Source organism: Scyliorhinus canicula, chromosome 18 (assembly GCF_902713615.1).
Source record: "Scyliorhinus canicula chromosome 18, sScyCan1.1, whole genome shotgun sequence".
In the NCBI taxonomy this organism is placed as follows: domain Eukaryota; kingdom Metazoa; phylum Chordata; class Chondrichthyes; order Carcharhiniformes; family Scyliorhinidae; genus Scyliorhinus; species Scyliorhinus canicula.
In genome coordinates this window covers 21,380,007-21,407,592 of record NC_052163.1, presented here as the reverse complement: position 1 = coordinate 21,407,592, position 27,586 = coordinate 21,380,007, and the positions used below count along the sequence as shown (strand labels likewise).

Sequence of the window (27,586 nt, the reverse complement as noted above, 5' to 3'; positions counted from 1 at the left end):
CAACAGCCACACTCCTGAGTAAATTACAAAAAAACACGGCGCCGGATTGGTCCCGCCTCCAATTCGAAAATCCGGCCTATTTATCTTGGTTCCATTCAGTGAAGAGGATTTTGAATAGTCTCTTGTCCTCTGAAATCTCTGAGAAAGCTCATTTATAGTGCTGTTCTTCTTACTTACTGCCTCCTGGCAAGTCGATTGCTCACGTAGCTCTTGCAAATTCCATTTGCCTTTCACTTAATTTACTTCTTTTATCTCAGGAAATTGAAAGTAAATGTATATTTTGGAGCTTGTTCTGCTCGGCCCAGTGAATGTTTCTTTTGATCACTATTTGAAGTGCAGTGATAAGCAAGTTACTTTGACTCGTGTTTACGACTTTGTAATTCGCAAGCAATGGAAGTCTTGCCTTGCCATTTCTTCTCGTAATGTTTGGGCTAAAACTCCCGGGGCCCTGCAACTTCAAGGCAGAGAGCTCCTCGTGAAAAGTTGGTGTATTCATACGGCTGCTGCAGTCCAAGGTGGGGAACTGGCATAAAGCTCTCAGGGTGCCAGTCAGCAGCCGAGATTGAGATCACGATTGTGCGTCTGGACTGCTTTCGTAGCATGTGCTTTGGGCCCTGATCGTGATTGAAGGCGGATAAATGGGCTGAGCGCTGCCCTCTATAGAGATCAAATAACACAAGATAACCAATCACAAATATATGGAAATGAAATAAAGTGCAACCCGAGCCTTTCTGTACTTTGAATGTATTATATTTTGTGCTCTGTTTAAATCATTCTTTTCCACCCAGGAATGCCATTCTCAGCAGCATTATTATGTAAAACGAATTCACTCCTGTGTGTATATGCTAGTGGACTGTGCTGTGAAATTTTGAGTGCACTCAAATTTTTCCAGCGTGCACTCGCTCAGTATTTATCACTCCAACACAAAACAACATCATATGAGCTGAAGCAAGGTATTTAATTCATTGCAGTGGTTGCCTCAGTCAAGAGCATCAGCCAGTGGTTGCACAACATAAATTGGTAATCTCTAATGCCATCTGGAGTTCTGACCATAAATGTTAGTATGCGCCCTTTGAAGCTTTTGGGGGTACTCGGCACTGGCAGTTCTTTTCATTGTCTTTCACCCGCTCGCTGCCCCTCTCTCTCCTCTCTGTGACACGAGTTTGGGCCATCTCCATTCACTAATCAAACCCGAATTGTATCTAAAATCCCAACCTCAGGGCGGCACAGTGGTTAGCACTGCTGCCTCATGACGCCGAGGGCCCGGGTCCAAGGTAGGTGGATTGGCCGTGCTAAATTGCCCTTAATTGGAAAAATTTCTAACATCAATATAATAAAATCTCATTGTTGCTTGGAGGCACCAAAAGTAGTCATGGGAACTGGCACCATGTCACACAGGTGCATTTAGCCATGCGTTTCTGGCGGTGGAGTTGAGGCACATTGTTGGGAAGGGCAGCACCAATCTGCATGGAACATCGCCCAGACTTGGAATGTTTGCTGCTCGGGCATTGGGCTTGGACTGGGAAGTAATTCATTCACGGCAAAACTAAGCCTCTCCTTCAGGATCACAAAATGCACAAGTCTTTTCGAAAAGGGGGAGAAATAAAATCATTATTTTTCTGACATGTAACTTTCTTTTCACCACTCCCTGTGGTGCTCCAAAGTCTGCAAAATGTAATTTTTTTTTTCGACCGCTGCCATTTCTTTGGGGCACTTTGAATGTTAAGTTATGTGGAAACCACAGTGGAACATGCATCGTACATTATTAAAGACGCAGATTGTTCAAAAATACGAGTTGGGGCTGGATTCTCCGTCCTGGAGACTAAGTGCTTACGCCAGAGCAGAATGTGTCAATTTTCACAACAGGACATTTGGCGCCGACCCCTCACCGATTCCGGTACCGGTGAGGGGGTAGCACCCGGCGCCGACTGAAATCCCTGCCAAAAACGGCTGGAGAATGGCCGGGTTCCGGGGCCCCGCATGCGCACGGCTGACGACCTGCACCAGTCGCGCCATACAACATAGCGCCGGTCGTGCATGTAACCGAGCCCGCAAACCGCGAACCAGCAGCATGGATCCCGGCCGAGTGTGGCGCCGCTGGACACAGTCCGCAGCTGGCATGCCGGCTCAGACCACACATGTCCCGCACCGTCAGGAACTCGGCCTATCGGGGCGGAGCATCATGGGTGGGCTGACCGATGATGTGCCAACGGCTCTGAAACGGTGCGCGATGTGTGTCACGATGATGACATTTAGGAGGGGCGGTGTATGGCGGACCGGCATCAACTGGCGTCAGCCCCAATTTGGGCATCGGAGCCCATTCTCCGCCCGATCGCCTAACACGATTTCGCCGTTGGGCTACAGAGAAGCCTGCCCGAGTTCAATTTAATACTAGACAACCTCGTTTGCATATAAAAAACTTTACTAACCAGAAAGTTTTGAAGGTAGAATAGATTGTGACCTACAATAATTTATCTTCTCCTGATTCAGTGTGAAAGAAAATAAAAATACAGTTTTGCCTCATTGCTACCTGCAGGGAAACAGAGGTATTGCAATCTGTCTGTGTGGGAACTGTGATGAATTAAAATGTTAACTTGGGTAAATTTCAGCGACGCTTAATTGTCTCATGTTGCTTTTATCTTGTGAACACTGCCGCTGGTAATGGATCTTATGCCTGTCACGTAAATAATATGGTAGCAATATCTCTGGTGGAGTCTTGAGGTGCTTTTTCTTGTCTGCCATAATGCCATTGGTAAAGGGTTTACCTGGGTGATGCAAGGCAGCCAGTGTTTTTCTACAGGATTGAGGACACAGCTTATCTATAAAGAACACTGTGCTTTTCCATTGTGTTGCATAGTTATTCAGTTGTGACTTTAAATGCTTGGATGCCCACCAGATTGCGCGTGCTCAGTTGATTCCTATGTTACGTTGCACCAAAATCTTCTGTACAATGGAAGGTGGCTGGATTTGAGAACACTATCAAGCCTTACCAGGCATCAGCCCTGCTGCAGAGGACTGTAGAGGCTGGGTCGGTAAGTATGTTCAAGGCTGAGATAGACAGATTTTTAATCAGTAAGGGAATCAAGGGTAATGGGAAAGTGGAGTTCAGGATTATCATATTAGATCAGTCATAACCTCATTGAATGGCACAACTGACTTGATGGGCCGAATGGCCTACTTCTGTTCCTATGTCCTGTGGCTTATGGCTAGTGCTTTAATTTGATTGCTGCCTTCTTTATCATATGCATTTGAAGCCTCCTTGCCTGTGGGGAAGCGTGTTGGACAGCGGAAATCAGTTCCTTGAAAGCTGAATACCAACTGGTTATGTTTATCACTTCTGTTGTCCGTGTGGAGTTTGCACATTCTCCCTGTGTTTGTGTGGGTTTGGCCCCCACAACCTAAAGATGTGCAGGGTAGGTGGATTGACCACACTAAATTGTCCCTTAATTTGGAAAAAGTTAATTGTGTACTCTAAATGTTTACCACTTCTGGAAAAGTTGCAGGATATGAACTTTAATGTGATATCAGGTGGAAAATCTCCTGGTATTTGTACATGCCCCAATCACCATCGGCTGGGGTGGAGTGCAGGTACACAGAGCAGTCATTGACCTCACGCGGTTCAGGGATGTTTTACTGTTGAGATGTTGACCAGCTTGGCTAGGTTTGTTATTCAGGTCCTGCTCAACGGCAGATGGTGTATTTGTGTTCGTTTCCTCTTGTGTCTGGTCACACACACCATAAAGTGAAGAATCAAATTGATTTGAGGGAACAAAAATGCTGTTCATTTCCTTCCTGTTGTTAGGATAATGATGAGTATAGACCCTTGGCTATTGCGCTGAGGAGCATGGGGTTCTGGAAGGGGATCGTCGGGGGCGAGGGGAGGGGGGGGGGGTTGAACATAGGGTATCCCTGCATGCCGTTGATCTGCTGCTGTACATTTCGTGACAAAGCGCGTCGGTGGGGAGTGTAATGGAGGTGTTCCAGAGATTTTGGATGTTTTCAGGGTATAAATTGAATGGGAAAAGGGAGTATTTTATGGTCTCCCCACTGGGAGTCGGAGTGGGGTTGGGGGGGCTGCCATTCTGCTTGGCAGCAGCCCACTTTAGGTATTTGGGGGTGTAGGTGGGCCAGGATTGGGCAGGGCTTCGGAAGTTTAATTTCACTAGTTTGGTGGGGAGGGCGAAGACCAATTTGCTGAGATGGGACTATCTCTCTCTGTCGTTGGTGAGCCGGGTGCAGACATTTCAAATGACAACCCTCCAAAAGCTCCGCATTCCCCCAACTCTGGCCTCCTTGCAACCCCCCCCCCCTCCATTTCGTACACCCCCGTGTTGGTGACCATCCCTTCAGCCATTTTGGAACTCCCTCCCTAACCCTGTTGTCCCAGGACTCTCCCCTCCTTTAAGCTGTTGCTCAACACGTCTCTTTGGCTCAACTTTTGATCACCTTCTAACATCAGCGTATGTGGCTTGCTGTCACTTTCGTCTGATTTCACCCCTCAGAAATGCCTTGGGACTATATTAAAGACTGTTATGAATACAAAGCTGTATTTGTTGAAGGAGGGAAAGAGCGAAACAGTAAGTTTAAAAAGAAGTTCAAAGAAATCGAAAGGAGCTGGCAGAAAAGTAAAATCCTGACCTTGCACAGTCATGGTTTATGCACTGGATTTCCCCAGAAACTTTCAAAATACGTTTCTTCGCCATCATCTTCATTCAGGCACCCGACCATCTGAGGGTTTATGTGAATTCATAACAATTAAACTCGATGGAGCAGATGGAATTACGGAACATGTCTAGACAGTGCGTTGAAGCAATGCAAAAAGTAAATAGGATGTGGGACTATATACCCAGAAAAACAGAGCTTACAAGATTGTTAAGGTCAAGCTAAAGTTTCACAAAGCTCAGACCACATTTTGGGCACCGTGTTCAGCTCTTGCCACCTTACGGAAAGGGACTTGCATGCTTGAGAAGAACTTGAGTGCAAAGGGTGTTGAGCTGTCAACAAAGATAAGAGCATTTCATGTTGTAAACTTTGGAAAAATATGTTTGCGGAGGTCTACAAAAATAATAAAAGTTAAAATATTATCTCCATTACCACATTTAGATTGAAAACTGCTTATGTAAAATTCTCATTCTGCATTATCCACTCCAGCCCCAGTGATTGCACCAGCTGTGATGGGGGAGTGTAATTATAATCTGACATATTTACATGGGGTACATAGAGCATAGAGCATACAGTGCAGAAGGAGGCCATTCGGCCCATCGGGCCTGCACCGACCCACTTAAGCCCTCACTTCCACCGTATCCCCGTAACCCAATATCCCCTCCTAACCTTTTTTAACCCTAAGGGCAATTTATCATGGCCAATCCACCTAACCTGCACGTCTTTGGATTGTGGGAGCAAACCGGAGCACCCGGAGGAAACCCACACAGACACAGGGAGAATGTGCAGTCTCCGCCCAGACAGTGACCCAGTGGGGAATCGAGCCTGGGACCCTGGCGCTGTGAAGCCACAGTGCTAGCCACTTGTGTTTCCGTGCTGCCCGGGTGTTTCAATTGTGAATGGGGGGGGGGGGGGAGGAGCTTCTATCCACAAGTCCTGCTAGAAAGAGTCTGCACGTCCTCCCCGTGTGTGCGTGGGTTTCCTCCAGGTGCTCCGGTTTCCTCCCACAGTCCAAAGATGTGTGGGTTAGGTGGATTGGCCATGCTAAATTGCCCGTAGTGTCCTAAAAAGTAAGGTTAGGGGTGGGGGGGGGGGGGGGGGGGGGGTTGTTTGGTTACGGGTATAGGGTGGATACGTGGGTTTGAGTAGGGTGATCATGGCTCGGCACAACATCGAGGGCCGAAGGGCCTGTTCTGTGCTGTACTGTTCTATGTTCTAAAATGACAATGTGCGGCTTTCAACAATCACATCCTACCGATGCAAAAGTATATTTTTATACAATTTATGTTTGCTTTTCCGCTTGAACTAAAGAAATGACTGAATGTTGGACACACGTGCAGTTTCAGATATTGTTCCCCAATTCTTCCGGTCCACCTCCATTTGCTTTCTTAAGAAAACTATATTGCTTTTGAACAATCAGCTTTTGAGGACAGCATTTGTGTTTTCGATGCTTTCTGGGTGTCGGGTATAAAAAATCTGTGGCACAGTGGCAGAAAGAGGAAAACATTTTGTTCCTCAGCATCGAGCCCATCTGAAGAAATAGTTCCACATCACCTATCACTGCATCTGAATGGTGTGTCACGATGAAACATGATCCAAGCCAGCAGATTATTTTTGTTGCAAACTCCATAAAATAGGATTCTGAAACCAATGTATTTGTTAGTTATTCTACATAAATTGACAGGATGAAGGCAGACATTCACAAGCCAGATCAAAGGCTCAAACGGCACACCTGGTTTTCCTCTACACGATTGCTCTCCAAATTCTATCTTAATGAGGTGACGAGAACCAGAGAAGACTTGCATTTATGTGATGTTTGTCACGGTCATTGGGCATCTCAGTGCTTTACACCCAATCAAGTACTTTAGGCGTTTTAGTAATGTAGCAAAAATGACAGCTCAGCAAACTCTCATAACATCAATTTGATAAAAGCCAGATAATCTGTTTCTGTGATGTTGATCAAGGGATAAATAATGGCCAGAACATCTGAGTTAACTGTCTTCTTTGAAATAATGCCTTGGGTTCTTTTGCATTGGCCCCAGCAGGCAAGATGGGGCCTCCGTTTAATGTCTCTTCGAAATATGACACCTCCGGCAAAGCAGGGAATCACGTACACACAAGAGAACGTCAGTCTCGACAAGTCACAACCAGGGAGGCCAGGGAAGAAAAAGGTCCTAAAACGTGCAAATATATGTACTTTCCAGCAATCGTAGATTCAGGAATTTCTGAAGGGGATGTCAGACAAACTGAAGAGAGGAAACAGCGGAGCCACAGTCAGGGATGAGAAAATGAGGCTGTGCAATGGAGTCAAGCAGTGACAAAGCTGTTCGAAGTGGAGCTGTGAAAAGTTCAGGAAAGGGATGAGTGTAGTGCCTCGATTAACACAGTGCGTGTACACAGGCATCTTACCTCCCATGAAGATGAACTGTTTTGCAAAGGTGATTCCAAACATTCCCACAATCACCATCGACACAAGGAGCAATTTTACAGCCACACTGGGCCAGAAAGGCAGCTCGCAACGATGGCGCGTGACCGATAAAAAAGGGACACCCCGCGCACAGGATCTTCGCAGCTTTTGCGTTTGAACTAAAGGAATGACTGAATGCTGGATACGCGTGCAGTTTCAGAATATGTTTCCCAACTCTTCCAGTCCACCTCCAACTGCTTTCTTAAGAGGAAAAACATTTTGTTCCCAACACCTAGTCCATCTGAAGAAATAGTTCCACGTCACCCTATCACTGCTTCTGAATGGTGGGATCTACCATTACCTCGCAATGCCTCATGAGATCCAGCATGATCTGGCGAGAGAGATGTTGCGATGTAAATCCTGCCCATTGTGGGCTGGATCACTTTTGAGCAAATCGGCATATTAGAGGCAGACAGCTAGTCTCACTGTAAAAGGCAGTTTTCTGAGGTGTTGGAATCTATCTCCTTAGCCTCAGAGATGTCTCCACAAATGGGGATTAGATGGAATGGCACTCGGAGTCTCCCAGGGGATTGAAGGCCGCCAGGTGCCTGCCCTCTGGGCATGGTGCTACCCTGGCACTCCTGGTGCCACCTGGGCACCCTGGCAGTACCAGCCTGGTACCTTTATAGTGCCAGCCCATAAGCCACTGCCACCTGGGTTCCATCCTGACACTGCCAGGGTAGCCAGAGAGCACTGCCAGGTGCCAGGTTGGTACTGCCAAGGTGCCAAGCTGGCATTTTTTCCGTGGTGGCGGTCGGTCTGGGGGCGCCCTGCGTGGGTTTTGGGGGGTGCGTAGGGGCTGGGAACCATTCCATAGTGCGTTGGGGCTTGGGTGGGATCGAGATTGCTTCAGGGGCTCCAGAGGTCGGGACGCCATTTTAAAATGGCATCCTGATCTCTTGCGACACAAAACGGGGCTATATATGGCCTCGGCCTCGCGTTCCCCACTGAGGCCCCCTACCTAACATGAGTGCTGCTTTAAATATTTGTGTTTCTCGCTGCTGCAAGCGCCAGGAAACACGGAGCTATACGTGCTCGTTATGGGACTTTGTTCCTATTTAATTAAACCGCACCCATAATCCTTTCCCTCAAAACTTTAAACAGCTAGTAGTAATAATAAAAACTATTGCTAACATTATTGGCTTTTTGCATGTAGGCCTTTATTAATTTATTTTGCTGATCGATGACTTCCCTGATAACATTTAAATATTTTCCTCTTGGTTGCTTTCGAATAAGGAGGTACACACTTTAAACTAAATAATAAGTTTATACTTCATGCCGAACAGGGGCCTGAAGTAAAAGACAAACCTGTGCTCTGAGTAATTGTTCTCAAGCAAGGTTTTTCTGTATTATCAAAGCAGGAAGGGCAGAGGAAAAGGAATAGGGGAAGAGGGTCTCAAACAATGTACAGATGGCACATACATGTGATGCTTACAAAAGCCGAGCTTATGGTTCATAGACATTTCCTTGGTGGTGGGCGGGGGAAGAGAATGCCGACCAGTCTAGGCCTGAAATTTCAGGATGGTGGCGGCTCGGTCACCACCACTCAAAGAGTCAGTGGGGATCCAGCAGCTCTGATGCCGTATTACTCTCCAACGAGCGTTGACTGGCATAAGGCTGGACTTCTGCCCCGCGCTTGGGAGGAAGCCCCGCCTGGGAAAGCTGCTGGCAAATCTGATTGGCCGGCAGCATTTTGCTTCCTCCAGGCACAGTGTTGGATTGGCTGGAAGGGACGCTGCAGGGAGATGCCTGGCATAAGACTTGGGAACTGCAGGACAGGTTAAGAGGCAGGGGTTCTAGGATGGGGAAGGAAGGGAATGCCTTGGGGTGGGGGGGGAGGGGGAAGGTGGGTGTGGGGGCGGGGGAGGTGGGTGGGGGGGGAGGGGAGGAGAAGGTGGGTGGGGGGTGGGGAGGAGGTGGGTTGGGGGGGAGAGGGACGGGTTGGGAGGTGGGGGGAGAGGGGCGGATTGGGAGGTGGGGGGTAGTGGTGTGCTGGGAGGTGGGGTGGGGTGTTGGGATCTAGTGCTCTTGACCGTTAATGGATACAACCAGCAATGATATGAGACTTGTGAAAGAATTTGATGTGCAATTCTAAAAGCTGAGTGGGACATAGCTTCCTCAGAACAAAGGGCAAGGATCAGATAGGCTGCTCGGCCTACCTTAAATATCAAACGTCTTGTGCGCACAGCCTCTCTCATCACACCATCTAATTGCAACACAGATCCTTTTTCTGACAACTGCTTTAACCAGGAACCCACATAACGTATATTTCTCCTCCTGCAGATCTTGCATTTGGCTCCCGTAGATGGGGCTAGAATGAGGACTCTGTTGCTGTTGAAATGAATGTGCTTTTTCCCCCCACTCGTCATTACTGGGACTCATACTGTGGTCTGGAATCCATTATCCAGAATTCAGATGAGTGTTGACTGAAATAATGGCCTGTGAGATTATCCATTGTGAAGCATGGCATCTATTGGACTGTCTGGGAGCTGTGGGATCTGCCTATCAATTGCAGCTGTGTTGCAATTACAGCAAAGGTATTCTAACTGTGCTAAGATTCTATTGATTCTCAAGCGAATCAGGCCGCTCATGGATACCACTATTTTAACCGTACCCTTGGCAAGACTTGCAAAAAGGTCAGGCTAATGACACCATGGATTACGGGGGTTTATCTTTCACGTTGTGGGGAAGTACCTCAATGTCCAAACCTCCTGAGGAAGTGGAGGAAAAGGCTAAGTAGGAGTCACCCTGAATGACAGGTACACATTTCTGTGGTTGAGCTGCTGGAGCAAGGCCTAACACTCAGCAATTCACTTCCATTTGGTTTGGACTGGTGCATGCTGGTCAGAGAACCACCTCCACTCCCCCCTTTTAAAAAGGGTGACTCAACTTCAACAAAGAAAAATCTCGCTACCTCCAACCGCACCAGCAATACATGCTAGTTTGTGGCAAATACCCGTGAATGACTACTTTCACCAAATGGAAATGTACAGTGCTGTTTCGTGATGGGAGGTGTCCGTCAGGTGAACATGGTTCTCATTTCTATGGGAAATGGTAGCCAGCTAAAATGGAGAGAAATGGTCAAAGTCATTGGCTCTCGCTCGTGAAACTCCTCCAGCACTTTTCAGATGCACGTTACATCTGAGCGATCATTCGGAACCTAGAAATGACTGCACCTGCAGATCGGCCAGTCGGAAATAGTCCAGCATCGGAAGGCGGATTGTTGGTTTTGTTAGCTGTTGCCGAAGTTCGGCTTTTGTATTTTTGTTTCTATGAAAAATGCCTTCAATAAAAATATTTCTTAAAAAAAAAAGAAATAGTCAAGCCTCAGGGTCACTTATACAAACTGGTTTGAATAGGTTGCGTGTTGCCCAAGTCAGGTTCTGACCAGTAGTTGTAGTTTAGCTTTAATAGCTGCTAGCTTTGTGTAAAATTTGCTCTAAGTACCTGAAATTGATAATGACTTTATTTTGCTGGGTAAATGGGCTGTGCGTGATCTGCTGGGCATTTTGCTTAGCACTCTGCATAAATCCATCACTGTACAGCTGTCTGCATTATTAGGCAGATAAATGGAACACACCATTCTAGTATAAACAGTGGAAATCACCAGCTTTAATAATTCAACCTCACTACCTGTTTGAAGATCATAGCTGTGATTGCAGTTTATTGCCCTGCTGTTAAGTGGCTTGTCGGGCCAATCCATGTAGCAGGTTGATTGTCTGTGCACGGCAAATTTTCTCCCTGTCCCTCAGAATTTGTTTGCAAATATGAATGATAAACTGATGTTTGGAATCATTTCAATTCAAGCTGGGGTCTGTGGACCTCTTTAATTACAATCATTGCCCTGAGAAATAGTAACATTCCGTTGTGCTCATTAAGCTGGTTTAAACATCACATATATATATTTTTTAAACCTGCGTTTAGATTGCATCTTCATTTAAAAATTAAACCCCCCAAAAATTCACAGTGGAATTCACAAGGAAAAATTACCATTGAAACAAAGGAGGCAATCTGAGGAGGAGTAACCATGGACGTTTTGAGTTGGACGCTAAAGGAGGAGACGGAGTTGGCGTGTGTTTGCTGGCTCCTGACTTTAGAGTGGGTTTCCCTGGCTACCTTGTGTTCCTTGTGCTGGACAAGGCAGTACCTTTGGTTGGGATTTGCAGGAAAGTAAAGCAAGAAGGAAACAATGATGTAGCCTAAGGTCTTGACAGAAGGCCCAGAGGTCTGAAACACAACCTGCAAGGTTAAATCGTTCAGGAAAATGAAATATACTGGCCTCTGGTTTTTTGTCTTTGCACTTCCCCCCCGGGAATCCTTCTCAGGGGTTTTAGCACTTGCCCAAATGCCGGATGTCTTTAAGTACCTCTGAAAATGGTACGGAACTAATGGGAGGAAAGGAAATGCAGTTGGAGAGGCAGGAATGCCTCATTCCCAGCCTCCATGAGGCCTGCACTCTAAACCGCCTGCCCCTTTCCCCATTGACTGAGATGTCCCCCTTCCTGTCAGAAAATGGACTTTGATCTCCAAAGACGAAATTTGGCTTTGTTGCTAATTGAAGGGTTTAGATTTTAACTGAACAGTTCAGATGCTTATTTTTATCAAGCTATATAGCTCCCCATGGAGAACATGAAACAAGAGTCACGGTCAAGATCTGGGCCGGTATTATCCGGCCGTTGGGATTCTCTGCTCTCGGCAGCCCCCCCCCCCCCCCCCCCCCCCCCCCCCCCCCCAGGTTTCCTGCCTGGCGTGAGATGGCTTCAATGGGAAATCCCATTGACAAGCGGCGGGAAGAGAGAATCCCGCCGCCAGCAAACGGCACGCCGCTGAGAAAGACACGGAGAATCCAGCCCCTGAAGACCTTAGTCCAGAGCACACAAATATCTGAGCGGTGTGAGAGCGTCTGCAGGGACTGGTAGTACTGGGATTCCATCCCTGGTGTTGGCCAAGTACAATCCTGCGCAGAGCCAACTTGACAAATTCCGAAGCTCCTCACACCCTAAATTTAAATTTAAATGTTGTAAATGGTAGCACTCAAACAGAACTCTGTGCCTTTGTGCTTGTACATGTGCACAGCACAACTTTGTGAATGGGGATTGCACCAAATAGACTGGCAGTATAATTGTGACCCGCTGACTTTATGCTGTGCATCAAGAATTAGCACCTTCAATATGATGAACATGCTTTGAATTTCTGTCAAAAAGGCTTTGCGATTAACCTCTGCTGGCCATACTTAGCTTTCAATGAAGAGTGGTTATCATTACTCTATTGACTGAAGAGGAACCTGATTCTTGAGATGATGTGTTTCTGAATCATTTGAATATAAAATGACAATTTAAAACCAATTGAATTATTCATTTTATTGTATCTGTAATCTAATCTGAGATTTAATGGAATCGGTTTGTAACATTTATTAGGATGAAATTGTTGATCAATATTCAAAGGAGTGATTTATTCATTTAAAAAGCAAGCTTATCAAAGGGACACCATGGCACTAAATTATTCAGTTAACTTTTGTAATTCCTCTTGGTTTTGTTTGTTTCATTTATAAAGGTAATCTTTAATCTTTGGGAACTGCGCATGTGCGACGCATTGGGACCTGCGCATCACCCAGGGACTCGTGACGTCATGTCGGTGCTCAAAAAAAAGTGTTGATTTCAGAATTTTTCAGTTTTCCGAATTAGGGATGCTCAACCTGCAAATGATTTAACTCCACATATCTGCCTTTGCCCGATATCCTATAATACCGTTGGTTAATGGAAACCTTTTAGTCTCAAATTCAAATCCTAACAATTGACCGTGCGTTAATTGCCACTTGCGGAATAGAATCCCTAACTTCTACCATCCTGTGGGCCTGATGTTGAATCTGTAGAAGAGGATTGATTTTTTGCCTTATCTGTGTTGTTTGCTTCCTCATTGAACTGCTGATAGATCTAGCTGTAATTTTCATGGACTATGCTCTCTCGTCTGAGAATCGATCCTCAACAGGACAAATTGTTTCTCTTTATCTCTGTTTTTCTTAATGAAAACTGCAATCAAAATTTTTAAATTCCATTAAATGCAGCCCTAGTTTGTGTAATCTGTCCTTAAAATTGACCCGCTGGAATCCAGGTATCGTCCTGGTAAGGTTCACTGCACTCGCTTCCAGGCCAATATATTCTTACAAAGGTGTGATGCTCAGTACTGCTCCCAATATTGCAGGTGAAGTCCATCCAGGGCATTATATCATTGAAATGTGACTTCTACCCACTTTTATTCTAGTTCTCTAGATATAAAGATTGGTATCCCATTCGTCTAATTGTTTTGTTCCTGTTCATGATAATTTAAAGATCCAAGTACCTGGATCCTCCAGTCTCTTTAGATCTCCATTGTTTCTCAACTTGGTTTTCCTCCATTTAAAAAAGTATTATTTTCTGTCCCTCATACAAAGTGTATGACCTCACAGTTATCATAGAATTTACAGTGCAGAAGGAGGCCATTCGGCCCATCGAGTCTGCACCGGCTCTTGGAAAGAGCACGCTACCCAAGATCAACACCTCCACCCTATCACCATAACCCAGTAACCCCACCCAACACTAAGGGCAATTTTGGACACTAAGGGCAATTTATCATGGCCAATCCACCTAACCTGCACATCTTTGGACTGTGGGAGGAAACCGGAGCACCCGGAGGAAACCCACGCGCACACGGGGAGGATGTGCAGGCTCCGCACAGACAGTGACCCAAGCTGGATTCGAACTTGGGACCCTGGAGCTGTGAAGCAATTGTGCTAACCACTATGCTACTGTGCTGCCCCAGTTGCCTATGTTGAAATCTGCTTGTCACAGTTTTTGCCATTCATTTGATTATTAATAGCTCTTAAACATAGAATCCCTACAGTGCAGAAGGAGGCCATTCGGCCCATCGAGTCTGCCCCTACTCTCTGAAAGAACGCTCTTCCTAGGCCCACTCCCCCATCCTACCCCTATCCCTACCTAACCTGCACATCATTGGACATTAAGGAGCAATTTAGCATGGCCAACCCACCTAACGGACTTGTTGTTTCCTTCAACACGGCTTACAATGACACGTGTCTTTGTGCTATCAGTGTATGTTGGCGGAGATCAGAATCTCTGCCGCCGTTTATCCTGGTCTATTCAAGGTCTGGCTTGCCACTCGAAACCCCCCCCCCCCACCAAAAAGAATTTACCAGCTGCCATTCGAACTTGGCTCATTTGCAACGTACTCAGGGCACTGTGGTTTTATCTACTTAAATGTTCTACCAAGTGCTGTTTCCTGCCTTCCACCTTTTTAATAACACCAGCTTAGCGCCCATTGTGACCCCCCTGTGACCTGACTTAATTTGATGGGATCAGGCAGGCAGTATCTGATATGTACACAGACAGACTGATGGCCAAGATTTTCAGGGCAGTTTTTCTTTTGGGTCCTTGATTTGATGACGTAACACGGGAACAAAAACAAGGCGGATTGTAATGTAACAATATTTTTGCCTGAAGCTAATTGAAATGACATTTAGCTAATTAATCTCATCAGGAGATCAACTCCCAGACTCTGCTCCCAGCCCAGAACAGCCTGCATTTCCCAGATGAAATATTTAAACACTTTTTAATTATCATATAATTTAAAAAATGTCGACCAAAGTCATGCCCATGTGAAAGTACATAAAATACAAAAGAGGTACATGAGAAAATGCTTCATTTAATTTGTTATTTTAGAAATGCGGAGACTGTCGTGAGGACATGCGAGAAGCATTCTGCATCATAAATATATCGCACCACAGCATTGAGATGAAGTATAATAGCAGTTATCAGCATTTTCAGTGCTAACCTTTGTGGGGGACAGTTTTGTCCAAAATATCAGGGAGATCTTTCTGTTCTGCAGTGCTCCATGTGTTTCCTACTATCTGCTTACCAGGCAGATCTGACCTGTTTAATGTCTCACCCAACGAACGACATCTCAAACAATATATCGTTCTCTCAGTACTGCATTAGAGTGTCCGTTCAGATAATGTGCTCAGTACCACAGAGAAGCTTGAACTTATAGCCACAACATGCAAGCAAAATTCTGAGGATGCTGGATACCTGACATAAAAAAAAACAGAAAATGAGGGAATACACAGCAGGACTGATGGCACCTGTGGAGAGAGGAAAAATAGTTCATGTTTAACCTTGATGACCTTTCATAGAACATAGAACATAGAACAGTACAGCACAGAACAGGCCCTTCGGCCCTCGATGTTGTGCCGAGCAATGATCACCCTACCCAAACCCACGTATCCACCCTATACCCTTAACCCAACAACCCCCCCCTCAACCTTACTTTTTAGGACACTACGGGCAATTTAGCATGGCCAATCCACCTAACCCGCACATCTTTGGACTGTGGGAGGAAACCGGAGCACCCGGAGGAAACCCACGCACACACGGGGAGGACGTGCAGACTCCGTACAGACAGTGACCCAGCCGGGAATCGAACCTAGGACCCTGGAGCTGTGAAGCATTTATGCTAACCACCATGCTACCGTGCTGCCCCTTTCATCAGAACTGTCTCCGCAGATGCTGCAAGACCTGCTGCGGATGTCCAGCATTTACAGTTTTTATTTGGACTTAAAAAGTTCTGATGCAGGAACACGAGGACTACACTAGTTCACCACAAATAAACTTGATGTGGAGATGCCGGCGTTGGACTGCGGTGGGAACAGTAAGAAGTCTTACCACACCAGGTTAAAGACCAACAGGTTTGTTTCAAATCACTAGCTTTCGGAGCACTGCCCCTTCCTCAGGTGAAGGCCTGAGGAAGGAGCAGTGCTCCGAAAGCTAGTGATAAATAAACTTGACATAGCATCGAGCTAAACCATTGTGGTGAAGTCAGAACTCACATCTGGAGGTGTTTGAAATCAGTGGCAATCAGAGGGAAAACTTTACACTGGCTGGAGATATACCTGACACAAAGGAAGATGGTTGTTGGAGGTCAATCCAGCTCGGCGCCATAACATAGTTGTGGGGCAGTGTTTTAGGTCCAACCATTTGCTGCTTCATCATTGACTTTCCATCCATCGTAAGGCACTGAAGTTTGCACAGTGCCCATCTCCCCTTGCCACTCTTCATAAAATGAAGTCCGTGACCGCATGTGGCAAGTCCTGAACAACATTTAGGTTTCGGCTGATAAGTGGTAATTACCATTCTTGTCACACAGATGCCAACGATTTACCTTTTCCAACAGACGAAAATCTAACCATCTCTCTTTGACATTCAACAGCACAACCATCACTCAATCCCCTGCCATCAGCTTCCTGGGGAGGGTCATCATTTATCAGAAACCCAGCTGGACCTTCCATAGAAATACTGTGGCTACAGATGCAGGTCAGAGGCCGGGAATTCTGCAACGAGTAACTCACCTCCTGACTCGGGGGTATATTTGCCACTTATCTGGATGAGTGCGGCTCCAGCAACACTTAAGGCTCAAAGCCTGAGAAAGTCAAAGCATCCACTTGATCTGTACCCCATCCATTACATTACACATTCATTCCCTCCACTACCAGTGCACCATGACTGCAGTGTGTGCCTCTACAAGATGCATTGCAGCAGCTTTCCAAGGCTGCTACACCAGCATCTACCAAACACGTCACCTCTACAAAAATAAGGGAAACCAGTGCATGGGAGCTCCACCGAAAACGTTCCCCTCCAGACTAAGCAACATGCTGACATGGAACCATGGTGCCGCTACTTCACTGTTGCTGGGACAAAATCCTGAAACTCCCGCCCCAACAGCACGGTGAGTGTACCTACATCACATGGACTGCAACAGTTCGGGAAGGTAGCTCACAACCACCTTCTCGAGGGCAATTAGGAATGGACAATAACTGCTGCCTTTGCCAGCAATACACACATTCAATGAATAGAGGGAGGTGGTGGCATAGTGGTATTGTCACTCCACTAGTAAACCAGAGACCCAGGGTAGTGTCTGGGGACCCAGGTTCAAATCCCACCACTGCAGATAGTGATATTTGAGTTCAATAAAATATCTGGAATGAAAAGTCTAATGTTAAATCCACATGAAACCATTGTCGATTGTCGTAAAAACCCATCTGGTTCACTAATGTCCTCCAGGGACGGAAATCTGCCGTCCTTACCTGGTCTGGCCTACATGTGATTCCAGCCCCACAGCAATGTGGTTGACTGATAACTGTCCCCTCAAGGGCATTTAGGGATGGGCAACAAATACTGGCACAGCCTGTGACACCCACATCCCATGAACGAATAAAATAAAAGAATGAATTGGGAAAGTCGGAGCTTTAAGTTTCTGACCTATAAATATATGAGTGTTATTAACTTAAGGTGGGTGTTCCTCTTCATCAATGTCAATCTCCGCACAACATTATTAAAAGGGATGGTTTTGGCTCATTTGTTATGGTCGTGGAAACCTATTTTCTACGCTATTTTCTATGAACACAAAACAGAAGTGCCGGATGAAGCTCGAACTGTAATGCCAATTCTTTTTCACCTGTAGGGTGCAGACTTAATCATATGTCAAGATGCCTAACCTTGAGCAGGTGGATTCAGCCAGCTAGAAAGGGCTCTGGAGATTAAAAATAAATCCTGCCAGTTATATAGCGAGTTAGCGACCCTTTCAAATTCAGCAATATCCATCATCGCCTTGAGTCAGTATCTCCATTATAGGATGGAAGCTTATTTTTAATTTTGACGGTGTCAGTTAAATCCACATGACATGACACAACACCCCTGCAGTATAATCATCAGAAAATGAATGTACTTTGTGATCTCACCTCAGCTGCCCTTCCATTATTCACAGCATGTGTTCCGCAAATGCCTCTAAAGCCAAAGAGTTAATTTCTGTGAATGCCTCCAAGGGCAACCATTTTCCCATCATAGATGCCAGAGCATTAGCTTAATGATTCGTCCATTAGTACTCATAAATCATTTTTGTGTTGCGGAAGGTTATTACACCCATGGCGCCTGTGCCAGTGCTGGCTCTATTTCAGAACTAACCTCATCTCCACGCTTTTTTCTGCACTCTTTATTTTCTTCACCTACTTATTTGTGGCACTCTGCCTAGATAACGTTTGCACACTTGCTTTAAATGATGACTAAATGTACATAATAGGGGGTTGGTTTAGCACAGTGGGCTAAATAGCTGGTGTGTAATGCAGAACAATGCCAGCAGTGCGGGTTCAATTCCTGTATCGGCCTCCCCGAACAGGCGCCGGAATGTGGTGACTAGGGGCTTTTCACAGTAACTTAATTTGAAGCCTACTTGTGACAATAAGCGATAAATCTTTTATTATTGTAACAAGTAGGCTTACATTAACACTGCAAATGAAGTTACTGTGAAAATCCCCTGGTCGCCACAGCCTGGCGCCTGTTCGTGTACACAGAGGGAGAATTCAGAATGTCCAATTCACCTAACATGCGCGTCTTTCGGGATTTGTGTGAGGAAACCGGAGCGCCCGGAGGAAACCCACGCAGACACGGGGAGAATGTGCAGACTCTGAACAGACATTGAACCAAGCCGGGAATGGAACCTGGGATCCTGGCGCTGTGAAGCACCAATGCTAACCACTGTGCTACCATGCCACATTGCTTTGTTCAAGTTATTTCTTGCATGCTGTTGCAGTCTGAATGACTACTTAGAAATCAGTGTACGAATAGTGAGCTGGAAAGATGGAAGTTCTTTGAAAGAAGCAAACCTTTTTGTACAAGGAGCTTCAATGGCCTAAAGAATCATTGTATTTTGCAGACAGGAATCAGGTGCCCAAGTGTTCAATATGATGTGCAACGCCAGGAGTGTGTATCCACCTGGTACATCAGACGAGGCTCCTCCACAGGCATCCAAGGTATGCGATGCAGGAAGCTCAATACAGTTTTTAGGTAAAAAAACAAAACAGTTATAGGATCCTCTTGTCAAACTGGCCGACTGCCTCACCACGTGATATACACGGTCCGGAAATTCACAGTGCCGACAGGCAGCAAGGGTCCTTTCGGCAGCACCATCCACAGGACTCATTCGCTCCATCGTATGGATTACAAATTGCACTTGTAGAGCATTTCCCACATAGCGAAACATCACATGGTGGCTTCATAAAATAATGATCAATACAAAAATTGACCCAGACCCATGCAAGGAGATGTTCTGACACTTCATATGAAGTTTGATGGAAAGGTTTTGTTTTCGAGAGGCAGAGAGACTCCGAGATTTAGAGAAGGAATTCTGGGGTTTAGGGCTCAGGTAGCTGAAGGTGGAATGCTTAAAATCAGTGATGTGAAGGAGGCCAGAATTGGAAGGGTGCAAATATTTCGGAAGGTTGTTGGTCTTGAGGTGGAGATACGGAGGGGGCAAGGCCGTAGAAGGATGTTGAAACAAGGATGTGAGTTTTAAAATGGAGGCGTTTCCTCGACTGGGAACCATTGTAGATCAGCGTAGGGTTGATGGATGAGGGAGACTTGTTAGGATTTAGTTTTTTCTATTTTCTTTCATGGAATGTGGGTGCCAATTGCAAGACCAGCATTTGTTGTCATCCTTAATTGTCCTTGAACTGAGTGGCTTGCTAGGCCATTTCAGAGAGTAGTTAAGAGCCAATCACATCTAGACCAAGCCAGGTAAGGATGACAGATTTCCTGCCCTCTTGGACATTAATGAACCAGATGGGTTTTTATGACAATCAATGATTGTTTCATAGTCACCATTACTGTGACTAGCTTTACATTCCATCTCCCATACACAGCAGAGTTTTGGATGTGTTCAAGTTGATATTGAGTGGCAGATTGGAAGCCAACCAGGAGAGCGAGAATTGGAATAGTCAAGTCTGGTTGCAGCAAAAGCATAAAGGTTTCGGCAGCCGATGAAAATGAAAAAATGAAATGAAAATCGCTTATTGTCACAAGTAGGCTTCAAATGAAGTTACTGTGAAAAGCCCTTGGTCGCCACATTCCGGCACCTGTTTGGGGAGGCTGGTACGGGAATTGAACCGTGCTGCTGGCCTGTCTTGGTCTGCTTTAAAAGCCAGCTATTTAGCACTGTGCTAAACCAGCTCCGAAAGCGCCCAACGTGGGGCTCGAACCCACGACCCTGGGATTAAGAGTCCAATGCTCTACCGACTGAGCTAGCCGGGCTGAGCTCATGGAGAGCAAAATGTGGCCAGAAGCTCACCTTGGGGTTGGATGTCACACCAAGGTTGTGAATGGTCTGGTTCCACGTCTAGCTGGTTGGCAGGGCGAGGAATCAAATCAGTGGCCAGAGAATGGAGTAAGTGTGGGAACCAAAGGCAATGATTTTGGTCTTCCCAATAAATAATTTGCTGGTATGTCCCTTAAGACTGCAAGTTAACATCTGGGCATATTCTGGCCTCTTTTCTGACCACTGCAATTTAATTCAAACAGCTGGGAAGATTTTCAGATGCTGGACTGCTTTTGTCTGCCAACAGACAGCTTTACTGCATTCTTCGGTGGTCTGGTGGGGGCTGCCTTTGGGAATGGAGGATACAGAGTAGCAACCAAGAAGACAGGAGAGAGCTAGAGGGAGGGAGAGACCACTGTGCAGGAAGCCATTTCCACAGAGGGTCTGAAGGTAACGTTTCTCTTATTTAAGACCTCGGACTGCCTGTGGCTCTCAAGACAACAGTGATCCTTCACTGTGATGTAGTCGGCGGCATTGGTGACATCTACCAATGTTGTCCCAGGAAGGTCACCGCGGGTTTGTATACCAGGAGGACCATCAACATCTCTTTGCCTATAGGTAGAATGAAATGGAACGGGGTAGCTCAAGGCTTCATCCATATTCACAGAATTTACAGAGAAGAAGGAGGCCATTCGGCCCATCGAGTCTGCACCGGCTCTTGGAAAGAGCACTCTACCCAACCGTACACCTCCACCCTATCCCCATAACCCAGTAACCCCACACAACACTAAGGGCAATTTTGGACACTAAGGTCAATTTAGCATGGCCAGTCCACCTAACCTGCATGTCTTTGGACTTTGGGAGGAAACCGGAGCACCCGGAGGAAACCCACGCACACACGGGGAGAACGTGCAGACTCCGCACAGACAGTGACCCAAGCCAGGAATCGAACCTGTAGGCTGTCCAAGGTACAAGATGCCATAGACTGCATCCATATCGCCTTGTGTTTTGCCCATCACCATCTTTCCATTTTCTAAATAGAAGGTGATTTCATTTGGCTGCATTGTGACTATAGGCACACCTGGATGTTGATTCCTGGAAGTAGTCTTGATTGATTCCTGCCAAACAAGTCCCTTGTGCGACCTTTCTTTCAACTAGGTCACCATGACACACACTGGGTGATAAGGCCCAAATCCCATGAGGCATGTAATGTGACTCTCCTGTCAGGCGTCCGAGCGCAGCTGTAGAGGTGACGTATGAACATACGAATTGGAAGCAGGAGTAGGCCATTCGGCCCCTTGAACCTGCTCCGATGTGACCCACAACAAAAGCCACACTACCACCATTGACATCATGGAGTAAACAATACCTGTGCCTCTCAGTGGTGGCAGACGTACCTGACCTACCTCTAGCCTCAGCACTCAGGCTACATGCCTGGATCATTAAAATGAACTGCCAGTGCAGATGTCACACATCCCTGTGTGACCCTGTGAACAAGTGTGTGGAACACTCGCCCTGTCCAGTGTCTGCATGTTTTCGGTACACCGTTGGATTTCTAAGCTAGATGTTACGTTGTACTCTGCCTTCTTTGGAGGGGGGGAGCCAGAGTCAGACTCAAACAGTCTAGAATTATTTACCCGTTACCTTAGCGACAAGGCTAGCTCATTAAAGCACACAATGGTAGCAGAAATGCAGGCTTGCTAACTTGTGAAGTAATGATACCTTTTGGATCGTTTCAAACCAGCAGTTTTCACGGCCCAAGCTTTTGTTTTGTCAACTCAGAGTACGCTTGTATTTCATGCTGTCTGGCCATTATGTAGATGGTGAGTTGCAGCCTTGAAGCCTGAAGTCTCCAGATGAAACATGATTCTTGGCTGACCTGAAATGTCCAGGATTCAACCAAGATATTGTCTTTTTCATACATCTTCCTCAAAGCTTTCTCCTTTGCAAATGCTAAACATTACCTTTTGTTAATGAGAAGAAACAGTTTGTTTTAATTTGGGTCAGCAGGACAGTAATAAGGACAGAACCGTATCTATAGCTACCCAATAGACAATAATTAGAATAATAATATCTTTATTGTCACAAGAAGGCTTACATTAACACTGTAACGATGTTACTGTGAAAATCCCCTAGTCGGCACATTTCGCCGCCTGTTCGGGTACACAGAGGGAGAATTCAGAATGTCCAAATTACCTAAGCACATCTTTCGGGACTTGTGGGAGGAAACCAGAGCACCCGGAGGAAACCCACGCAGACACGGGGAGAACGTGCAGACTCCACACAGACAGTGACCCAAGCCAGGAATCGAACCTGGCACCCTGGAGCTGTGAAGCAACAGTGCTACCCACTGTGCTACATTATTTAATCAGCTTAACCCTGCGTTATTATTATCCTGGCCAATTTTTTGATTTTACTCAGGAAATTTGGAACATTGATGGTGCCTTCAGGCGACCTGAGATTCACTGAGTTCTTACATTCCGGAAATGGTTGAGCAGGAATTAGATAGCGGGGTATTTCTTTTTCTCTATCCACGTAATGCTGCAGGAAAATTCTTGAACTAAACTGTTACTGGTTTATCTTGACGTTTTTATGAAAATGATTGGACTTTACCCTTCCAGAAAGAGTCAAGTGTGTCCATGTGTGATATAAACAGATCAACCCTGTCCATTGTGTGGCCACAAGAGTGCTGCAAGGTTACTATTTATTTCAGCAGTGAGGCAGTTAAATGCTTTTTTCGTTCTCGCTTAAATGATTCATTGGAAAATTTGGTGGCAGAATTATTGACAGGTTGCAAAGATGGTTTTATGTCTTTGAGTGCACTTTGAAGCGTCTCGGGATGTTTTACTGTGTCGAAGGTGCTACATGAATGCAAGATGTTACCGATGCACGTGTAACTCATGGCGCACAGTTGTTCGGACAGGCCTTCGTGGGTGGGTGCGAGAAAGCGAAATGAAGCCACTAGGGGCAGGCTGGGCAGGAACCACTGGCCACGGGGCCAACGCCCCAGGCAAGATGTTGCAATTTGTTTGAGCTGTTGAATGGTGGGACAAAATGTAACCCTTATCCCTGATCAAAAGTAAATTATTCAGCATTATGTTGCTACGGACCCTTCCAAAGAAAGCACGTTCAGTAATTTCCTGGTGTATGAACAGTTGCTGTTTCCTCATAATATAATCCCCCCATGTTGTGCTGTTCAGCATGCAGCACAGCACTGAAACATTTGGAATTGTCCTGGCTTTTATCTTGCTCTGGAAAGAAATCAATAAAAACAAAGCTTCGACCTGAAAACCAGAAAATTGTTTCTGCTCAACAGTTCATACTGGAACTCAATCATGCTTTTTATGTTGTTCAAAGGGTTGTGTGATATAGAGAAGGCTTCTGTATTTGCCTCTGTTTTGGCTGTGTAATATAACCCCATGCTAATGGGGCGTGTTTCAACAGCGGGGATCCCGTGCTGAATGAGAACATGTGGAGATTTGCACAGATGAGAACATTGGTGTCACTTGGGGAATGAAACGCCTGGCTCTCCGGTTTGGCCTGTATGACACACTGGGGCTAACTCTGCCTGTACGCAGGCACGTTGCTAATTCGGTGAGCCGCACTTGGCAAAGATGGGCAAATCAACATGAGACAGTAGCTTCCAAGTCACTTCACCGAATCTGGATGGCCAACAGCTGTGCTTCATGGGGACTTCCTTGATCTGTGTCATCAGTGTGAGCATTTGTTTGCAACTGCTTTATTAAAATGAACTACAGTTTGATTATTATCTGCAGGAATTATTGGAAGGGTTCTGCTGCGGAGTAAGCATATGAATTAGCATCCACCTACCTCGCCTGCCTTTCATATTATAAAAGTGGTGCATCAGGCATACATTTCCTGATCACTGTACCTCCCTGACACTTCATGTATCACTCCCAACTTTGTCCTGCACTTCAAATAAAATCATAATGAAACACAAAGACCAGGAGTGAAGATGACTCATCTCTCAGTTTATCCTGCAAAAGCTCTGGGCAGGATTCTCCGTCGACCGAGGCCAGAATCGCGAAACGCGGAGAATCGGTTCCAGCGTCGATTTCATGCCAAATTGCAATTCTCCGTTGTCTTGACAGCAGTGTCAATGCATTCCGGAACGCACATACAGTAAACACTATTTGCATAGCATTAGCGGGCCCGACTCGGTATTCTCCGGGGCCTCTGCGATTCTCCGCCTCCGATGGGCCGAATTCCCGATGGCGAGTTTCACTTGTTCTTTTAAAAATGCTGAAACCGGTATCGTGGCTGCTGAGGGAGAGACGGGAGGTACAGAAAGTGTCCAACATCGCCATAATTTGCTGACATTATGCTGTTGGCCGGGGGGCTTCTGCCAGGGCTGGGGGAGTAGTGGGAGGTGGCCAGGACGTGGGCTGTAGGGTCGGGGTGGACGGGCGCGGAGCACCATTGCCGTGGCCTGCATGGCAACCATGCAGCTGCGCAAGCCACTGACTGCCCACTGTGAACTTAGAGCCAGAGGCCTATAGGTGCCCCCCAGGGCACTCCCCTAGGTATCCTCTGGCTCCAGCCAATCATCAGCGGGATGGCCATGCACCAGCGCAACCAGTGCCATCTTGTTGGCTGGGTTGGTGTATGTGGGGATTGTAATGTGTATATGCGGCTGCAGCTTGTCAGCCTCCCGAGTGTTAATCACGGATGGACCTGGTGAATCATGCATCAATTTTCATTGGAATCCTTTGTGTTCCATGTGGTACTGGTGCTAGCTCCTCAATGGTCGCTGAACGGTCCAGGTTCACGGCAGTTTTGCTCTCGCGAAAGTTGACGAATCCTGCCCGGCTCCTGGAGAGGTTCACGATGGCGTCGGAAGCCTCTGCCGGCCCCCTATTCTCCTCCTATCCGGGGGGATAGGTGGGCTGTACCGGGAAACTCAGCAGCCGGGCCTTGTCCCTGGCTTCAAGGCCCGGCGCGCCAAGAATGACACCACGGCGACGCCTAATGACGTCAGCCACGCATGCGCGGGTTGGACAGCTCAAACCCGCACATGCACGGTTGCCGTCTTTCCCCTCAGCCGCCCCACAAGACGTGGCGGCTTGATCTTGCGGGGCGGCGGAGGGGAAAGAGTGCGTCCCCTTGAGACGCCGGTCGTGGTGCTCGATCCCCGATCCGCCCCCCCTAGGCCCCACACTTACCTGGTGCGCCATGTTCACGACGGCAGTGACCAGGTGTGGTTGCTGCCGTCGTGAACAGGTCGGGAACGGCAGGCCGCTCGGCCCATCTGGGTCGAAGAATCGTCACGGCGGCCCGCATTTCTCCGAGCGGCGTGTCGGAAAACCGGACACGCCATTTTTGGGGGGTGGGAGAATAGCGGCCCATCGTGATTGCCTTAGTCTCAGGCACAAAGAATCCAGCCTCCACTCCCACCCCCCCATCTTTACCTTAACAGAAGCTAGACTTTAGTTTTGAAGAGGTACCGATCTTCCCTTCATATGGTGTAATGTTGCTAACTTTATGGAACAGGACACACTCCGCCTTGCTGCATTTCCTGCCCATCACAGTAGGGGTGGAGCTCTTGGGCAGTATTCTCTGGTACACCAGCCGTGTGTTTATTGGCCGTGCGTCATTCGCTGGCGGCGAGATTCTAACTTTGCGCCGATTGTCAATGGGATTTCCCATTGGAACCACCCTACACCGCCGGAGACCCCGCTGCCGGGACTGTGCTGCCGGCGGTAAAATTGATTCGCGACGACAGAAGAACTCCGGCCCATGTTTCTTCACCGTGCTTCAAAAGAAAGAGAGGCTGTGGTTGCTGGGCTGGGCAGAGCTGGGGTTCTGGGTGATGGGGTGGGCAGAGCTGGGGTTCTGGGTGGGGGGCTGGGCAGAGCTGGGGTTCTGGGTGATGGGGTGGGCAGAGCTGGGGTTCTGGGTGGGGGGCTGGGCAGAGCTGGGGTTCTGGGTGATGGGGTGGGCAGAGCTGGGGTTCTGGGTGATGGGCTGGGCAGAGCTGGGGTTCTGGGTGGTGGGGTGGGCAGAGCCGGTGTTCTGGGTGGTGGGCTGGGCAGAGCTGGGGTTCTGGGTGATGGGCTGGGTAGAGCTGGGGTTCTGGGTGGTGGGGTGGGCAGAGCCGGTGTTCTGGGTGGTGGGCTGGACAGAGCTGGTGTTCTGCTTGGTGGGCTGGGCAGAGCTGGGGTTCTGGGTGGTGAGCTGGGTAGAGCTGGGGTTCTGGGTGATGGGCTGGGTAGAGCTGGGGTTCTGGGTGGTGGGGTGGGCAGAGCCGGTGTTCTGGGTGGTGGGCTGGACAGAGCTGGTGTTCTGCATGGTGGGCTGGGCAGAGCTGGGGTTCTGGGTGGTGAGCTGGGGTTCTGGGTGGGGGGCTGGGCAGAGCTGGGGTTCTGGGTGGTGGGCTGGGCAGAGCTGGGGTTCTGGGTGATGGGGTGGGCAGAGCTGGGGTTCTGGGTGGTGGGCTGGGCAGAGCTGGGGTTCTGGGTAGGGGGCTGGGCAGAGCTGGGGTTCTGGGTGCTGGGCTGGGCAGAGCTGGGGTTCTGGGTGATGGGGTGGGCAGAGCTGGGGTTCTGGGTGATGGGGTGGGCAGAGCTGGGGTTCTGGGTGATGGGGTGGGCAGAGCTGGGGTTCTGGGTGATGGGGTGGGCAGAGCTGGGGTTCTGGGTGCTGGGCTGGGCAGAGCTGGGGTTCTGGGTGGTGGGCTGGGCAGAGCTGGGGTTCTGGGTAGTGGGCTGGGCAGAGCTGCTGTTCTGGGTGGGGGGCTGGGCAGAGCTGGGGTTCTGGGTGGTGGGCTGGGCAGAGCTGGGGTTCTGGGTAGTGGGCTGGGCAGAGCTGGTGTTCTGGGTGGTGGGCTGGGCAGAGCTGGGGTTCTGGGTGATGGGGTGGGCTGAGTTGGCGTTGTGGATGGTGACGTGGCCAGAGCTGGGTTGTGGACGGTGAGCTGGTGGTGAACAGTGCTGTTGGGGGTTGGCAAAGGCGGGGGTGATAGGAACAACCATCAATAAATCGGTGAGAGTGGCTAAGTATCAGGTCATCAGCGAAAGTTGGAGCAATGGCAGGTCCCTGCGGGACCATCAGTGTCGGTTAAACCTGGGGTAATTTCAGGATTGCCACAATTCCAGATTTGAGGACCAGTGGAACTTGCAATGCCTGTGCAACTCTCAACGACGTCTCAGGAATCGTCAGTGTTGGGAGCAGAAAATCGGCCAATGTTCCTATCCTGAGAAAACTGTGCATTCTCTCACTGTCAGCAGTGGACCTTTGGTGACCCAGGCGAGTAACTTGTTTACATTGCTGAGTTACCAGATTTTTATAATTCAGAAATTTGAA

The 27,586-nt window shown here is 47.6% G+C and overlaps 1 protein-coding gene and 1 non-coding gene across 4 annotated transcripts in view; one reads left to right on the top strand and one right to left on the bottom strand.

Moving 5' to 3' along the window:
• The window catches only part of LOC119953648 (zinc transporter ZIP11-like), a 762,231-nt gene that overhangs the window by 298,082 nt on the left and 436,563 nt on the right, over positions 1–27,586 (top strand). The gene's annotated exons all lie outside the window — the stretch shown is intronic.
• Positions 20,187–20,259, bottom strand: trnak-cuu. Its single transcript has one exon. It is a non-coding gene; the product is annotated as a tRNA-Lys (tRNA).